Here is a 14,994-nt window from a genome sequence, read left to right on the forward strand (position 1 = left end):
TGTTCCATCTCTTCAATCACTGTCTGTTGTTCGCCATCTTGGCAACCATGCCCCGACACCCTACCTTGGATAAGATCAAGCATAATGGAAGCAACCATATAATTCCTACTTAGTCGCACTGAACACTCCAGTCATCACTACCTGTGGAGAATTGTAAGGGAGCTCCTCTGATCTAGAGAGTAGTACCCTTGAATGAAATGAGAAGCACAACAAGCATTATTTGTTTTGAAATATAAGACATGGAAAGAACTACATGTGTGGATTTATAGACAGAAAGACAGAGAGACAGAGAGACAGACAGAGAGACAGGACGGACAAGACAGAACAGGACAGGACAGGAGAAAAAAACAAGAACAGAAACCAAAACTCAAAATGGAAGTCCAGTTCCAAATAGTCTCTGTCTGCACTGTCGCTCTAGTGTTGGTGGTCCAGCTTATAAAAGCTTATACATGGGTGGGTGCGGGAAATGGTGCTGGGTGTTCGGTTCAGGTCCAAGATTATTGCAGGTAACAATGAAAGACCCCCGAAGGGAGCCCCCCACTCAAGTCTCGGGAAAGACGCGCACCCAGTAGGACACAGACACGGACCTGCTGCAATCACACGAGGAAGATTTATTGTAAGCGAGATGAAACGAGAGCTCAGGCCAGCATGCTGGGGTCGAGACTCATACGCCACACAGGGAGTAGAGGAGTTCGACTCCGACCTGAATTTTCACAGAGCTTATAAAGGAAAAAACCACAAACCAGGGGGATCAAGAGGGAGGGAGGAGGGGAATTCCAAAACCATAAACTGCCCATACATTTAGGTCATATGCTAGTCATGTGTAACACTAGGCAACACACCCAGGACTTTGTGACATTGTGATTAGGGGTAGTGACATTTTACAGGGCCATTGGACCATTGTGGCCGGAGGCTATGGGTCATTGTGGCTGTTCCAGGAAACTTTTCATGCAAGAATGTTCCGGGAACCATTGTACAGCAAGGGAGGGGTGAAAAGTTCATGTTCTCACAGACCCTACTTCTTCTTTTTGGGTAGCTAGGCGGCTTATTATTAATTTTTAATCCTTCACTAGACATTGCATCTAGATAAGCCTTCCTATATTCCTCTCCAGTACTGAGACCAAAGTGTGATCAAAGTCAAGCATCACCGTGGGTGCCTTCCTTTTCATTTTTTCTTTCATCCTAGGAAGTGTGTGTGTGTGTGTGTGTGTGTGTGTGTGTGTGTCTGTGTGTAGAGAGAGAGAGAGAGGGAGAGGGAGAGGGAGAAGGAGAGGGAGAGGGAGGGAGAGAGAGAGAGCGAGCTTTAGAGAGAGAGCTTTAAAATCAGCACTCAAGACTTCTTTCTTCCTATCCCTATCCCAAGCCCCCCAAACCAGGAGCAAAGCCACCAGCACCAGAGACAGAGGAAGATGAAATCTCTAGTATGAAAAACTAGAGGAGGGAGATAAACAGATCTCTCTCTCTCTCTCTCTCTCTCTCTCTCTCTCTCTCTCTCTCTCTGCCTCTCTCCCTCTCTCTTCCTCATAATTTGTTAAAGTGTTCCCTTTGTGCTGTATGGATTCTACTTTATTAAGCAAGTTTCACATCGTACTAGCTCCAAATAGGAGTCAACAGTCTCTTGGCGTGCAGGCAGTTGTTGCCTGCTTTAAATATTTTTTGGTGTTTTTGTTTGTTTGTTTGTTTCAAAACCCAGGGCCTGCCTTCATTCAACAGATCCAAACCCAGTTCTCCGAGGGGAAAATGGAGTCAAGTCTGAAGTCACTGGCATTTAAGTCATCTGCCATTGACAGTCATAGGAGATGGGAATATCGTGCTTTCTCCAATGGAGATTCACCTGGGTATGCATCAACCACATATAAAGACAGGCCTGGGGTACAACGGGGTGGTGGATGGGGAGGAAGGATCTGGAAAGAGCTTTGCGATGAGAAACTATGATCAGAATGTTGCACAGAAAACAAAATTTGTACTTTAATAAACAACAACAAAAAAAAACCTGCCGATATCTCTCCAAAAAGGAAAGGAAAAAAAAACTACAGCAGAACTTTACTAACTGCAAATGTTCCATCTCCCTGTATCCAACCACTCCACTCCCAGATAGGTAGATGACAGTTTGCTCTTCTGTCCCAGTTGGGCTATCGAGGTTAAGAAAAGGGGAACCACCTCTACGTTATGTGATACACACACGAAATAAAATAAAAGGAGTGAATAGATGTGCCTGGCATTTTAAGATGCTCAGTTTCTTTGTAAGTTTCATTTTGTTTCATTATTTTAAAGGTTTATTTATTTATTTTCATTTATATGAGTATACTAAAGCCCTTTTCATATAAACACAGCAGTAGAGTACATGGGATATCCCTTTGCAGAGGGTTGTGAGCCACTATATGGTTTCTGTGGCCTGGAACTCAGGACCTCTGGAAGAGCAGAGCAGTGAGTGCTCTTAACCTCGGAGCCATCTCTCCAGCCCTTCACAAGCTTTATTTAACTAAACATTAAACATTAATCAGAAACGCCAAATCCTGTGAATATGGTCCAGATTCAGCCTTACTTAGAAATCCAGAGCTGGTAGGGCAAGGCTGGGAGTGAGCAAAGGGAGTCTTCCTCTTTCCGTGAGGGTGTGCTATCAATTCCATTACCATTTCCAAACAGCTGGGTGTGAGTCTAACTAAGGTTTTCTTCAGTCATTTGCCATTAGCCAGAGCACTGAAAGGACAGCAAGGGATCAGACATTCACGCTGAATTCACTGATTTCAGGCAGAAAACTTGCCGCCCCTAAAGAGGCACCGCCTAGCTCAGCACTGAAGCAAAGCATGCTAGTGCAGCAGCAGTATTTCCCTGACAGACCTTCAGGGAAATGCATATTCTCCAGCCCCACCCCCCCCACCCCCTCTCAGCTAGCTCCGGTCCACCCCTCCCCCTCCCCCCACATACAGGGAGGAGGCCTTGTGTGTGTGCAGGGGAGGGAGATGGAAATATCGCTTGAGAGAGGGTTCGGGTCTCCCAAACAAATAAATAACTAGAATCTTCATTTATTTACTTTACTTCATCGAGCATACCAAGGAAGAGGGAAAAGGAACAGGGAAACTAGGCCAACTGGTAGAGCTCCTTTCATTTTGTTTCACAAGGGAAAAGCCAAAGAAACAACACTCCCTGGTTTTCCTGAAAGGAACAGGATGGTAAAAGTTGAAACATCAGCTCGCAACTTAATACTTTGGCTTTTAATAAAATGGCCAACAGATCTACCGCCTATTTGGTAAAAAAGAGAATAAAAAAAAAAAAAACACAAAAACGTTCTGTCAGCCAACTTCCCTTTAAACCTCTGTTAAACAGGAAGACTGTTTTTTTAAAACATTATTATAAATATTTAAATATGTATTTGTGTGTGTGTGTGTGTGTGTGTGTGTGTGTGTGTCTGTCTGTCTGTCTGTCTGTCTGTCTGTCTGTCAGTCAGTGTCTTCTGTATGGAGAGGATGTGCTGTAACACTCGGGGCGGGGTGGTCCGGGGCCCAGGGGTGATGCCGCACCGCCCCCAGTCACCTTCCTGCAGGGCCTTCCCAGCAGTCCCATAGCCGGTTTTGGCACACCTCCAAGCCAAAGTGGAAGGGAGCCCAGTCGCAGACTGGGGGTCGGGGGGAAGGAACGGTCACCCACCAACCCCCCCGGCCCCAACCACGCGCCCAACCGCACCCCGCGCCCTCCGCCTGAGCGCCCGCCGACCCTCCTGTTCGGAGGAGCGGACAAGGCGAGGGAGGGACGCGTGGAGAGGGAGAAAGACGCACGGGTGGAGGGGTCAGGAGGAACGGGGAGAAGGAAAGATCCGCTTGGATCACTGGCACAGCCGAACGCGCGCCTCAGGGTTGAATCCTCCGGGCGGACTGTGCTGACCCACCCGTTTACCTCTTAACGGTTTCACGCCCTCTTGAACTCTCTCTTCAAAGTTCTTTTCCACTTTTCCTTACAGTACTTCTTGGCTATCAGTCTCGTGCCGGTATTTAGCCTTAAATGGAGTTTACCACATGCTTTGGGCTGCATTCCCAAGCAACCAGACTCCGGGAAGATCCGGGCCCGGCGCCCCTGGGCCCGCTACCAGCCTCACACCGTCCACTGGCTGGGCCTCAATCAGAAGGACTTGGGCCCCCCACGACCGGCGCTGGGGAGTGGGTCTTCCATACACCACATTTCCCGCTCCACGGCACTCGACGGGGATTCGGCGCTGGGCTCTTCCCTGTTCACTTGCCGTTACTGAGGGAATCCTGGTTAGTTTCTTTTCCTCCACTGACTAATATGCTTAAATTCAGCGGGTCGTCACGTCTGATCTGAGGTCGCGGTCGAGAGGAGAAGGAGGAAAGGAGGGCGCGCGCGGCAATGGGCGGACAGACGGAGAGGAGAGCAAGTGGGCGCCAGGGTCCCAGGCTGGGGTCTGCGACCTCTCTATCCCGGCCAGCTCCCACATCCCAGGAGCAAGTCGCGTCAGCAAAGGGCTGGTGCCCGAGCGGTCGGCACCCGGCAGCGGGAGGGGAGGGAGGAGAGGTACCTGAGACCGGCCCCCGCGGGTACGGTATGACTCCCCCGTACGACCCTCGCAGGTCGCTCTCTCTGAGCGCACTGGCGGGTGCCTGGCGGCGGAGGACGCACTGACCCAGTGGGCGGTGCCCGCCTCCCACCAGACCGGAGGAGCGATGATGGGCCCCTCTCGCGCCCAGGCACCTGACTGGCCCACGCAGATGCGTCCCCAAGGTGGGGAGAGCGGGCGAGGACGGGAGCTGGAGCGACGGAGCAAGCAGGAATGAGCCACGAGAAGGGTGGTCGGCTCCTGGTGCCGGTGGACGGGGAGATCGAGGCCCACATATGGAGGCCCAAGCAGATCCACCGGGCGTGGACGAACAACGGACGCCGCCCAAGTCTGAACTTCGGGAGATGGAGAGCCAAAGGAAGAGGCCCTGCAAGCAGAGACCCAGCTGCGCGACGCGCCCCACCCCCCACGGCGACGAAACCGCAGGGGGCGTGGCAGCGATTGATCCTCAAGCGCCTTTCAGACAGGTGTAGCCCTGGGAGGAACCCGGGGCCTCAAGTGCGTTCAAAGTGTCCATGATCAATGTGTCCTGCAATTCACATTAATTCTCGCAGCTAGCCATGTTCTTCATCGACGCACGAACCAAGTGATCCAACACTAAGAGTCATATAGGTATCTGGGGTGTGAGCAGACTTGTATGCGAGCTAACAATGGCACCACCTCCCTGCCCGCCCCTTTTGCACGGGAAGAGAGGGGCCAAACGGGAGGCGGCTCCACCTCAGGCCCGCCAGCGGGAAACTAAAGGATACATGTGAAAAGAAAAAAAAAGACAGGGTCGGGAACGGAAAGGCGGGACGCATAGGACATGGGACACCGCGAACCCAGCACCCAGCGGCAGCCAGCCAATGGGCGGGCAAGTCGGGCGCTCGGGCCGGGATTCCACGGGCGCCCAGAGGGGGCTCGCAACGCGCCCCTCCCACCGATGCCTCTGGAAGCGCCAGCCCTCCCTCGGACGACCAATGGGCGGTAGGGCGACCACCACCCCCCGGGGGTTTTAAACCTCAGAACTGGAACATGACTGCTAAGTACACGGACAGGAGTGGGGCGGACACGGTAGGCCCAGAAGGCGGGGCGGGACAGGATGCGTGAAACCCATCCGCGGCACAGGCACCCCTGCACTCGACAGAGCCACCCTGGCACCATGAAAGCTGGAGAGCTGTGGCGAAGGGGCGGCAGGTGCCGTGAGGAGAGCGAGCGTGTCCCGGCCACCTCCCGGGAAGAGATCACATATCTCCCCCCCCCCCCCCCCCGTGCACACGAGATGAGATCACGGAGCCGGTCCAGAAAGAGGCAGAATGACCTCAGTACGCCAAGGGCCGTGGCTGGCCTGCAGGCAAGGGAGGTGCCTGAGCCGGCTGCAGTAGAAGCAGCAGTGGCGGAGGCAGAGGCGGGCGCTTGGAGGCGAGGACTTAGGCAGAGGAGCGAGGGAGAGAGAGAAAATGGAGGAAGTCACTCGACGACCACACCAGACACACTCCATGCACCGCTCCGTAAAGACCCCCGCCTTTCCTGAAATGCTCACTTGGTCAGCCGGCTGTGGCACGTGCCAGGAATGCGACCAGGACCCGGGGACGCGCCTCCCGGTGAGAGGAGGGACTCACACAGGCCCGAGAAAGGACCAGACACCCCCTCGGCCTTCTCCGTTAATGATCCTTCTTCCATCGGTTCACCTACAGAAACCTTGTTACGACTTTTACTTCCTCTAGACAGTCAAGTTGGACCTTCTTCTCAGCCCTCCAACAGGGCCATGGGCCGATCAGGCCTCACTAAACCATCCAATCGGTAGTAGGGAAGGGTGGTGTGTACAAAGGGCAGGGACTTAATCAACGCAAGCTTATGACCAGCACTTACTGGGAATTCCTCGTTCATGGAGAATAATTGCAATCCCTGATCTCCATCACGAATGAGGTTCAATGGGTTACCTGCGCCTGACTTTGTAGGGTAGGCACACGCTGAGCCAGTCAGTGTGCCGCTAATGCAGCCCCGGACATCTAAGGGAATCACAGACCTGTTATTGCTCAATCTCGGGTGGCTAAACGCCACTTGTCCCTCTAAGAAGTTGGGGGACGCCGACCGCTCAGGGGGTCGTGTAACTAGTTAGCATGCCAGAGTCTAGTTCATTATCGGAATTAACCAGACATATCGCTCCACCATCTAAGAACGGCCATGCACCACCACCCACGGAATCGAGAAAGAGCTATCAATCTGTCAATCCTGTCTGTGTCCGGGCCGGGTGAGGTTTCCCGTGTTGAGTCAAATTAAGCTGCAGGCTCCATTCCTGGTGGTGCCCTTCTGTCCATTCCTTTAAGTTTCAGCTTTGCAACCATACTCCCCCCAGAACCCAAAGACTTTGGTTTCCCAGAAGATGCTTGACTATCATGGGAATAACGCCGCCGCATCCCCAGTGGGCATCTGTTTAGTTATGTACCCCCATTTGTTTTTCTTTTTCTTTCTCCATTTCTCTTTCTTTTTCTTTCATTGGGGGAGGGGATTTTTTTTAACTCACATTTTAAATATGATTTTCCTGATTTGCCCTCCAGAAACCGGCTATTATTTCCCCTCATGCCTCCTGTTCTGAGGGCAGTTCCTCATTCACCCACTCACTCCTTCCAACCTGCCCATTCTGACAGTTCCCTACACTGGGGCATCAAGCCTTGACAGAACCAAGGGCATTTGCTCCCATTGGTGCCTGAAAAGGATATCCTCTGCTTCATATGCAGATGGAGCCATAGGCTCATCCTTGTGTAGTCTTTGGATGTTTGTTTAGTCCATGGAAGATCGAGGGCAGGGGTTTGGTTGGTTGATATTGTTCTTATAGGATGGCAAACCCCTTCAACTACTTCAGTTCTTTCTGTAAGTCCTCTTTTTGGAACCTTGTTCTCAGCTCAATGGTTGACTGCAAGCATTCTCCCTTCTTCCCTCCCTCTCTTCTTCTCTCCCTCCCCACACCACTCTATGTTTGTATGTTTGTGTGTTTGTGTGTCTCTGTGTATGTGTGTGTGTGTCTGTCTGTCTGTGTGTGTGTGTGTCTGTATGTCTTTCTAAGTGAATGTCACTTTTCTTTTCTTAGATAAAGTGATGAGATAAGAGTCTTACCCAAGCTATGCAAATAAGTCCTTTAGGCTGAGGCCAGAGTATTTTTTCCCTCTGTTCTACTATTTATAGACCTAATACTAGGAGCTTCTAGCCTCCATGTAATCCAACCTTCCAAGCTGACTGATTCAATATGGTTTCTCTTGGCATCTTCATGAGTTGTCCTACTTGGACTCACATTAACTTGGACAATGTGTTACAATCTTCTGGATCCTTCTAATTCTCCAGCTTTTTCTGTTTTCCCCAGTGAATAGTTTGTTCTCTCAGAACCTGAATCTGTAAAATCATGTCCAGAAAACTTCCGTAAACACATGCCACACACCACAACTTCTCTTTCTTGCTCTACTTCTCTCTGTCTTTCTTTTGTCTATTTTTGTCTCTCTTTCTCTACTCTTGTGTATTCTCTTATTTCTAAGCTGTTCTCATGTGAATTGGGCATATTTTATCTGTGATACATTCTGTCACTTTTTTCTTTGAATTACTACTTTATCTGGCCCTCAATTATATGACACTTTCAAACATGGCTACTTCCTTATATAAACTAACCTTACAATGTACAATCATTTTGCTAATATTTATCTACCTAGTTCTTACCTGGACCTATTGGTTGTAAAGAATTAACCTTTCAGGATGCCTATATTTATGGCAGAATCTTTCTGGCCTTTCATATATGATGTCCTGTGTCTCAAAGATGAGGGTATTAGAATAAAATTATTCTACACATTTTCTGAAGGTTGAAAGATTCAACTTAAGTCTTATTTCATGATCCCATTAGCAGCCATCAGTCCAAAACACAAAATCACTAAAACAAATCCTAGTTGCGCCAGGTAGGGTGGGAAAATATCCCAGTGATTAAGCAGGCAGGAAATGTTAGAGTGACGTGGAAGAAGATTGTTTATTGCTCAGCCTGTGTTTTTATAAAAGTTAGAACAATAAACCCAGGAGTGGGACAACCTACAGTGAGCTAGGCCCTCCAACAAAATTATTGATCAAGAAAGTGCCCACAGGCTTTTTTATAGGACAATCTTATGAAGAATTTTTTTTTTGGTTCTTTTTTTTTTTTTTCAGAGCTGGTGACCGAACCCAGGGCCTTGTGCTTCCTAGGCAAGCGCTCTGCCACTGAGCCAAATCCCCAACCCCAAGAATTTTTTCTCAGTTAAGATTTCTTCTTCCAAGTTATCTCTAGTTTTATATCACATTGATAAAAAACCTTCCTATATAGTTTGTAGGTGAGAGTTTGTGGATGTATATCTCTAAGCTTGTGTATTGAAGTGATATCATTAAAAGTTTTACAAAAGAATGGATAATAATAACCTGTGTGTGTGTGTGTGTGTGTGTGTGTGTGTGTGTGTGTGTGTGTGTGTGTGTTTCTTTAATTTTGCAGGCTTTCGCCTGATTCTCGGTACCGTCTCGGTGCGGGAATGGGGCACCGACAGTGTATGTCAGTGAAATTATGTGTGTATATGTGTTTCTGCATGCCCACAGATATTACATGTATCATAATAGGGTATTAAAGAGGACAATGTCTTAATCTAAAGAAATGCTTTAGATTATAGCACACACCAGCAAGAAGACATTACTTTTTTGGCATGGGGTAGCAATTGGGCTTGCAACAATAAATTATGAAATATACTAGGAAGAGTGAAATAGCTCAGTAGGTACAGATATTTGTTGCCAAGGCTGTTAACTTTGGTTTAGTCCTTGGGACATACATAGTGGAAGGAGGAAATGGATGCCAAAAATTGTACTCCATCATCCACATGTGTGCAATCACATGCAGAAACAGGCAAATACTCAACTAAAAGAATCAGAAAATTAGAATTCTATAAATATAGGACTTAAAATATATACATAAATTAAAGTAAGGAAATAAATTGACATGAGATATGGTAAGAATTCTGTAAAGCTGATACATACCCAGACTTAGAGAAAGTATCCCTATACATATGTGTGTTCCATTTCTCCCATTTCTGGAGGAAGAAAAAAATTACATACATGGAATTTCTGCTTAGTATTACAGAGCAACAGAACATAATATTGAGAATTAAAAAAAGAATACATGGGGTTGGGGATTTAGCTCAGTGGTAGAGCGCTTGCCTAGGAAGCGCAAGGCCCTGGGTTCGGTCCCCAGGTCCAAAAAAAAGAACAACAACAACAAAAAAAGAATACATACATAGTTCATATGAAGGCAACTTGGTCTTGCAGAGATAAGCTAAACAACTCGTGGATACAATAAGTTCAGACTCATGAACATGTATTACTCAGATTGGTGAATCAAAAAACTTAAATATGGGGCATGTAGATTCCAGAGACTTTTCCACAGTAGAATTGTGTAACTAGGGTGACCAGACAATAGCACTTGCATTTGTATCACTTAGATTAAGGGGCCTTTCCTTGCATGGTGGAGGAATAGGCACCTACACTGCAATGTACTATATATAACTAGAAAAATAAAACAAGTTGGGGATTTAGCTTAGCGGTAGACTGCTTGCCTAGCAAGCACAAGACCCTGGGTTCAGTCCCCAGCTCTGAAAAAAAGAAAAGGAAAAAAAAAGAATGCAGAGAAATAAAACAAAATGTTCTCCTTTATAACCAAATCAGGAATACTACTAGGAGATTCCAGGTTTCCTAGTCACATCATGAAATAAAATCAAGTGACCTTGTTCTAATATTATATTCTTCATTCTTTCTGAGATATGAGGTAGAGGATGAAAGAAAATACCCAACAACCTGGGTTTAGGGTAATATATTAGTTTAAAATGTCAAGTGTATGAGTCCAAGGGGATCTGACATCCATCAGGAGTCCTGGAATACTTCCACTGGACTCTCCACAGTGGTTGCCTGTGTAGGATTTAGTTGCTGAATCAGCACTCATTTTTCAAATGTAGAAGACATCAAGATGTAGACAAGAGGGATCATTCTCATATTCATTTACAAAGCACCCCCACAAGTTTTCTATTGTCTTACTTGGAAAGGATAAATTTAAAAGAGTAAAACAATATTATTATACTCAAGGAAAAAGCTTGTGTCAAAGAAACAAAACAATTAAAGGCAAAAGTCTATGTTTTTCAATAGAGTGACTATAAGGAAAAGAAGTACATTTTAAGCAGAAATTGTTGTTATCTTCTTCAAATTTATGGAGCATGGATGTTATAAAATGAATGGTAAGATAGAATAACAATGTAGGGTGAGAAGCTAATTGAGAGAGTAGCAGAAAGTAAAATCAAAACAGCTCAGAGCATCAAAGAAGCCTGTGGTAAAACCAAATCTGCAGCAACACAATTGTAAGCAATAGTAAAAGTAAAAGACAATTCAAAAGGAGCATTAATGTATATGATGGACACTTGTGTCAACTTGGATTTAGATGCCTCTAAATCTGGAGGGGTTTGTTTCCTATTGAGAAGGCAAAATATTGTTCCCCTTTAGAAATTTGAAGTAGATTGAATTATTTTACCCTCTTTGTCCTAGTAAAAAAAAAATAAGGCCAGATAATAATTTAAATTGTAAACGTGTGTGTGTGGGTGGTGTGTCTTTATTAAATTATGTGTGAGTATTTGCATGCATAGGGTTGCCTGTGGAGGCTAGAAAAGGAAGAGTATTGGGTCCCTGAAACTGAAATTACCAGTGATTATGAGTCTTCTTGTTCTTTGAATCTAACCTGGGTCTTCTTCAAATGTAGTACATGTTCTTAACTTCTCTGTCATCTCTCCAGTCTCCTGTAAAAATAAGTTTAAAAAAATGATTTCTGTTGCCTAAAGACAAGGAGGCTGAATGAATATAATGATTCTGAGGTTATTTTTAAAGATGAAATTCATTATGATAGACAATGGGCATAATATATCTAAAACTAAGAAGAGATAAAGTGCAAACAATAAGGAACAGTGTGCTGTATGAGAGATGTTGCAGGGTAAAAATTGACATGAAACTTTCCAAAGAGGCTTGAGTCTGCTTATAAGGTCGCAGTACTTTGTGTGTACATGTTTGTGTGGGGGTACATGTGTCTGCAGGTGCATGTCCACAGGTGTTAATAAGGAGGTCAAAGGTCAATACTGGGTATCATTCTCAGTCACTCTCTACTGTATTGATTTTGTGACATGGTCTCAAGCTGACCATGGAATTACCAATTTAGCTAGACTGGGGCTCTGTCAAGCCACAGGGTTTCTTTCTTTTCCATTTCACAGGCACCAGGATGATTAGCTTGGAACATAGTCCCATGACATTTTACATGTTCTCTGGAGACTGCACTCAGATCCTCATGCATGTATCAGAAATAATTTAACAGAGGTGCTACCTCTTTCTGGCAGTGGCCATGTAGCTGCTGCAAGGAATAGCATATGAGTGCTTCAGTGACAGGATTCTACTGTGGCAAGTCCATTTAAACCACTTCTCAGTCGACAAGGGAAATTTGGTGGCCTTTATATTTAGTGCCAAGTTTTCATGCCCTACAAGCTCTCCTTTCCTTCATTGTACTGCATATAGTCATTATCAAAATTGTATCACTTCATCAGTCATGGACAAGGCCATCTAGAGTCACACAGGCTAAGTCACTGTGGATGATTCTACATCTTTCTCAAAACTCTTTCAAGGGATAAAATGTTCTTCACCTTTTTTTGTATCTATCAATCCTCCAGATGTTACCATAAATCCTGGGAATTTGAGACTTACAATCATATCTTTAGAGAAGTACCCAGTCACACTGAGCAAGTCTGTGTCAGTTGTGGAGAGAGGTAGGTCCTGCTTACATAACTGGTTTTAAGAAGCTATATCTGATCAGTAGAGACATGGAAAATGCAGAGATTATGTTGGATTGGTAGAGACTTGAAAATGGCTCTTAGAATGATAACATCTTACAAAGATCTATATATTAGAAAGATATCTAGAAGATCTGCTTTGTAAAATGAACTTTTCTGTCTGCAATTAAAAGGGAATTATGATAGGAGATAATAACTAGAGATAGTTTACCAACAAATGTTCAATTAGGCCTCTCACCATGCATAACTATGTAACCACGTTTGCTACCAGACAGGTAAGTCTTCCTGTTTACAGGACAAGCCTGGCCAGACATCTCTTTTGTCTTGCTGAAATTGTGCTTTTTAATTCAAAATAAGTTTAGGTGGTGACTGATCCAAGGAATGGGAGAAGGAGGAAGGGGAACTATTGGTGGCTTTGTGTAAAGATAGAGCTTTTGAAAGGTGGGTATTATGATTTTTTTTTTAATAATGTAAGCAATGGTATCACTGCTTGGGTAAGCACAATTGTCATTGTATAAATATAGAAGGCTCAAGTTATTTGTGGCAACTTGCCTGAAAATCAAAAGGTGGTCAGTGTCTTCACTTTTGTTAACTCCCCTTCTCCATCTCAGGACCTAAACATTATAGCTAGAACTGGCATTGACATCTTCTTGGTTCCTAAATTTTAATTTTTTAAACATTTTTATTAGATATATTTCTTTACTTACATTTCAAACATTATTCCCCTTCCCAATTTCCTGTATATAAGCCCCCATTCCCTCCCATCCCCCTCCCCCACACAGGCATTCCCCCTATACATCCACTTTATCCCCCCCCCATATTCCCCTGCACTGGGGGGTCCAACCTTGGCAAGACCAGGGTCTTCCCCTTCCCCTGGTGCCCCAACAAGTCTGTTCTCTGCTATATATGCGGTTGGAGCCCTGTATTATTCCATGTATAGTCTTTCGGAACTGGTTTAGGCCCTGGAAGCTTTGTTTGGTTGGCATTGTTGTTTTGATGGGGTTGCATGCTCCTTCAACTCTTTCAATATTTCGTCTAATTCCCTCCAAGGGTCTTGTTCTCATATCAAGCTAGCATTGACTTCTGTATTGGACATGCTCTGGATGTGTCTCTCAGGAGTGATCTATATCCGGTTCCTTTCAAGATGCATTTTATAACTTCATCAATCGTATCTAGTACACATATATATATATATACTACATACATACATATATATACATATATATACATATACATATATATACATATATATATATATATATATATGTATGTATACCCCCTTTTAAGAAGGAGTGGGAGCATCGTAACTTTGGTCATCCTTCTTGGGCTTCCTGTGGTCTGTGGATTGCATCTTGGGTAATTCAAGCTTTTTGGATAATATCCACTTATCAATGAGTGCTTACCAAGTGTGTTTTCCTGTGATTGAGTAACCTCACTCAGGATGATATTTTCTACTTCATTCCACTTGCCTATGAATTTCATTACATCATTGTTTTTGATAGCTGAGTAGTACTCCACTGTGTAGATGTACCACCTTTTGGAATCCATTCCTCTGTTGAAGGGCATATGGGTTCATTCCAGCTTCTGGCTATTATAAATAAGACTGATATGAACATAGTGGAGCATGTGTCTTTGTTGTATGTTGGAGTATCTTTTGGGTATATGCCCAAGAGAGGTGTAGCTGGGTTCTCAGGTAGTGCAATCTCTAATTTTCTGAGTAAACTCCAGAATGATTTCCAAAGTGTTTGTACCAGTTTGCAAACCCACTAACAATGGAAGAGTGTACCTTTTTCTCCCCATCCTCCTCAGCATCTGCTGTCAACTGAGTTTTTTATTTTAGCTTTTCTGAATGGTTTGAGGTAGAATTTCAGGGTGGTTTTGATTTGCATTCCCCTGATGACTAAGGATGTTGAACATTTCTTTAGCTGTTTTTTGGCCATTCAATAATCTTCAGCTGAGAATTATTTGTTTAGCTATGTACCCCATTTTTAATAGGGTTATTTCACTCTCTGGTTTCTAACTTCTTGAGTTCTTTGTATGTTTTAGATATTAGCCCTGTATCAGATGTAGGATTGGTAAAGATCTTTTCCCAATCTGTTGGTTGCCATTTCATCCTATTGACTGTGTCTTTTCCTTTACAAAAGCTTTGCTTTATGAGGTCCCATTTGTCGATTCTTGATATTAGAGCATGAGCCATTGGCGTTTTGTTCAGGAAATTTTGCCCAGTGCCCATGTGTTCGAGACACTTCCCCATTTTTTCTTCTCTTCGTGTGAGTGTATCTGGTTTGATGTGGAGGGCCTTGATCCACTTGGACTTAAGCTTTGTACATGGTAATAAGAATGGATCAATTTGCATTCTTCTACATGCTGACCTCCAATTGTACCAGCACCATTTGTTGAAAATGTTATCTTTCTGCCACTGGATGGTTTTAGCTCCTTTGTCAAAGATCAAGTCATAATAGATGTGTGGGTTAATTTCTGGGTCTTCAATTCTATTCCACTGATCTATCTGTCTGTCTCTGTACCAATCCCATACAGTTTTTATAACGATTCCTTGGTAATATTGCTTGAAGTCAGGGA

At 44.9% G+C, this 14,994-nt stretch overlaps 1 non-coding gene and 1 pseudogene across 1 annotated transcript; both read right to left on the minus strand.

Annotated features, from left to right (window-relative positions):
- Positions 1–5,023: 5,023 nt before the first annotated feature.
- LOC134486902 (5.8S ribosomal RNA) lies at positions 5,024–5,176 on the minus strand. Its single transcript, XR_015687327.1, has one exon. It is a non-coding gene; the product is annotated as a 5.8S ribosomal RNA (ribosomal RNA).
- Positions 5,177–6,214: 1,038 nt separating this feature from the next.
- On the minus strand, positions 6,215–7,100 carry LOC147994630 (18S ribosomal RNA; annotated as a pseudogene; the record flags this gene model as incomplete).
- Positions 7,101–14,994: the final 7,894 nt, after the last annotated feature.

The sequence above is a fragment of the Rattus norvegicus genome, chromosome 4 (assembly GCF_021556685.1).
Source record: "Rattus norvegicus strain SHRSP/BbbUtx chromosome 4, alternate assembly SHRSP_T2T, whole genome shotgun sequence".
Classification (NCBI taxonomy): Eukaryota; Metazoa; Chordata; class Mammalia; order Rodentia; family Muridae; genus Rattus; species Rattus norvegicus.